This window comes from Equus quagga, unplaced genomic scaffold (genome assembly GCF_021613505.1).
Source record: "Equus quagga isolate Etosha38 unplaced genomic scaffold, UCLA_HA_Equagga_1.0 496_RagTag, whole genome shotgun sequence".
Taxonomy (NCBI): Eukaryota; Metazoa; Chordata; class Mammalia; order Perissodactyla; family Equidae; genus Equus; species Equus quagga.
Genome location: NW_025800029.1, coordinates 66870 through 71203, shown reverse-complemented (window position 1 = coordinate 71203; position 4334 = coordinate 66870).

Below are 4334 nucleotides of genomic sequence, written 5' to 3'. Positions count from 1 at the left end.
AGGGTTGCCAGTGCCTGGTGTGGGAAGAAAGAAGAGATCATTTCATCCAGAATGACTCATTCCTGTGACCTCGCAGAGTAAGACACGCTGAAACAATGGACCCAGCTTGAGTTTGGAGACAGAGAGAACAGACACACGGGAGGGCAGCCTCAGAAACTTAACTCAAAGAGCCTTGCTCAGTGGCTTGCTCCAGTGCCCAAAACATCATCCTTAAAGTTTTAACCCTCTGAGTAAAAATGTGTGTGTATCCAGAAAGATCCCACAAATGTACGAAACCTCTAAAACAATCATATGTCAGAGTATGTATATATATATGTCATATGTCAGAGATATATATATCTGTATATATATAACGGTACCTTAGTATGTATTAATGATCAGCTTACTTAGTGGGTTCTGAGAGAAGGGAGTTACAGAACAAATGGGTTTTTAAGGGAAAACCTTGACAGATCCAGAGCAAGGAGTGCTACTCCAAGAGCAACAGTCATGGGCATAGTCTGTATAGTGGGTATCCTAGTAACTGTGGATCAGCATTGGGACACAGACCCTTGGAATGTGGGGTGGAAGGAGCCCTGATTGAAGGGAACAAAGAAGGAAATATCAAAATCAATTAAATGTACATTTATTTCATATCTTACTGATGACCCTTCTTTTACTAACAATGCAGGAATCAAACAAATATGTCTAAATGACTCCAGAGCAATAGAGACTGAAATGCTTTCATTGGGGAGGGAAGATAGAGCTGTCAGAATCCACGAGAGGGAGAGAGAGAGAGAAAGAGAGACTGCCCTGCCCTGTGGATACCTAGGAGGGGAAAAGGAAGGGGTAATTCTGAAGAGAAATATTACCTCCTTCAAAATCTCGCCTACAATTAAAGATGTTACTACCTTTGGAGTAAATATAGTCATTGCTATTCATTAGTTTCACTTTATTAAGGAATGTAGTCACCCTACTGTTTTCAGTAGCACAGTCATCTTCAGAGAGAGAGATCTGTGGGGAAGGGATAGATTGACAGGCTTGGCAAAACAACATGAGATACTCAAATCCCAGAGGCCAAACTCTCATGGTCAGCTGACCTGAAATCTCTTCCTTTTCAAAATACAGTCAGTCATCCACTCCTTAAAAGGGCAAAGGGAAGCCATGTAACTGGTAGGTTGCCATATTATTTAATATGAGTGTCAGAAACTATACATATGTTTTGATTCTTAATGATGTTCATGGCTGAGTGCCAACTTCAAAACGTTTTAAATATTATTCTACATCTATAAGCAAGAAGAAGTTTGGGGGACTATTAAGGAAGTGATTTCATTAGGATATTTCCAGTGAAAATGAAAGGACGGAAGAGCAGGAAAAAAAATATATGTATTATTTGTGAATGCCTTCAATTGACATAGAAACAGAAGACATCAGATTCAATCAGTAATCAGCTCCCAGACAATGAATGCATTGGCTGAATTGTCCATAATAAGTTTATCCTCAAGATGAGGGCACAGAAAAACAAGCATCTTAATTTGCTTCACTATTAGATTTGACATTTGGACCCAAGTTGTTTTTAGAACACTAACCTAAACAAGTGGTGGGTTTTCTGTGTAGTTTCCAGCTTAGCTTCTTTGAAATCTATTCCTCTGCCTCCCTCTAGTGAGTCAAATGCAACAGAACAGATGAAACACAAGCAACTCGTTTTGTTAAAAGTTTAAAATCGGGGGAAAAAAACAGGGGACTCCCCAGGACCTTTACGCTAAAGGTCAAAGTAACTTGCTATTTAAGCCCATATTACTTTCAGTTTAGGCGTTAACTCTATTTCTGTGGAGATTGTTTCAGAATAGCAGTGATGAGAACCTTAAAAGTAAAGTGATTGAATAAGTTAGGACTGGAAAACCTCTACTGAGGCACAGCTGGCTTTGTCAGAACCAAGTGGTTTACACACAGGTAATGTGTTTCAAGTACCCAGGTAGATATGCAAGAATGGAAGACATGCTGTTGCCGACACCATCTAAATGACCAAGAAAACACAGTGAAGGGACAATGCAAAATCAGTTAGGTAATTATGGCCCCTCTTTTCTACTAATCTCAGAACCTAAGAGATTCTGTGAGAAGAAATCCACAGGAGGAGAGGAAGCTGAAATATATGCCAATTTAATTCAACAAGTTCTTAGTGTCTAATACTTCAAGTTGAAAGAAAGGAAAAATAGAACAGAAAAGCACTTGAATTATGGATTTGTATTGTATCTGTGGTTACTGAGATGTGTGCATTAGAGACGTGAGTGAAAACTTACCGAGTCTAAGAGGGCTTCACTAAATAATTTTTTTAATAAGCTCTCAATTGTGAGTACCTTAAAAGTGTAGGTTTCTAAGCATAGAAGCATAAGAGATCAAAGTGGCACCTTGGAGATAAAGTAGAAGTAGGCAGCAAAATGGGATGGAAAATCTTGCTCAGGATAGAGATAGTGAATGCTGTTTTGGCATTAATTACCAATTATCATATCAGATAACTTTACACATTAGCTTTATATGTGAATTTTGATGGCCCTTAAATTATTCAAGGGCAAATTCCCTGTTACATGTCATGCCATACTGTCATTGATAAAAGCTCTGATAGTGGTTAAGTTCAGCCTGCTGCACTTTGGCTGCCTGGGGTTCATGGGTTCAGATCCTGGGAGCAGACCTACACTATTTATCAAGCCATGCTGTGGTGGTGACCCATATATAAAATTAGAGGAAGATTGGCACAGATGTTAGCTCAGAGCCAATCTTCCTCACCAAGAAAAAAAAAAGCTGTGATTATGATTTGTAGTACACTCTCTCTTTTATTTATGCACCATTTATCAATCATATATATTGTACTAGCCACTGCTCTAAGCATTCAAAAATCAGTAAGAAGTGGCCTTTACTATTAAGAAATTCACACTAGTGGGGAAGTCACAAATATAAGTTCACAGCAGCAATACTGTGTAATAAGATCAATGATAAAAGTAAACAGTGGTGATGAAAACACACAGAAAAGAAAATCCAGATTGGGAGGGGAACAGAGTGGAGAAACTCAGAGGGTTCCCCTGGAGGAGGCACACAGATGCTGACTATCCGCCACAACATGCCCAGAAAAGACCCAAAGATGTAGGTTGGATTTTGTAGACTCTATTTTCGCATCAACCTCCAAAAATTGCAAAAATTAGAACTTAAATAATCCTGAATCTCACAGAATCTTTTTTTCTTTCTGTTTTCATTTATTTGTTTATTTTCGGATGTACATCATAGTACATTTCGAATTCTGTGTAGATTACATCATGTCCACCACCTGAAAACTAATTATAGTCTATCCCCTCACATGTGAGCTTGATCACTCCTTTTGCCCTCCTCCCTCCCCCCTTCCCCTATGGTAACCACCAATCCAATCTCCATTGCTATGTGTTTCTTTGTCGTTGTTTTTGTCTTCTATTTATGAGTGAGATCATATGGTATTTGACTTTCTCCCTCTGAATTATTTCTCCAAAGAGGATATACGGATGACCAACAGGCATATGAAAAGATGCTCAACATCATTAGCTATGAGGGCAATGCAAATCAAAACTACAATGAGGTATCACCTCACTCTGGTTAGATTGGCTATACTTAACAAGACAGAAAACAACAAAGGTTGAAGAGGATGCGGAGAGAAAGGAACACTTGTTCACTGCTGGTGGAAGTGCAAACTGGTGCAGCCACTATGGAAAACAGTATGGAGACTCCTCAGAAAATTAAGGATAGATCTACCATATGCTCCAGCTTTCCCACTGCAGGGTATTTATCCAAAGAACTTGAAAACACAAAGGCATAAAGATACTTGCAGCCCTATGTTCATTGCAGCATTATCCACAATAGCCAAGACTTGGAAGCAAACTAGGTGCCCATCAAGGGATGAATGGATAAAGAAGATGTGGTATTTACACATGATGGACTACTACTCAGCCATAAGAAATGATGAAATCCGGCCATTTGTGACAACATGGATGGACCTTGAGGGTATTATCACAGAATCTTAAAATCAGTATCTTCCTTTATATCTACATTTTTCCAATAAGCCAAATCCCATTTGTGCTAACTCTTTCAGTTCTTTGGAATACAGCAGTGAAATCAGGTAGACAAGGCTATCACCCTCTGGGTGCTGTCAACTGGGGTAACAGGGAACAAATAAGTGAAAAAAATAAATTAACAAGGTAATTTGGGCTTGCCGTAGGCCCTATGAATGGAATAAATAAGGGGATGTCTTAAAGGGTAAAGGGGAACAGGTGGGAGCATGCAGAGTCTAGTCAAAGACTGCTTCTCTGAAGCACTGATATGTGAGATCAGACCAGAGC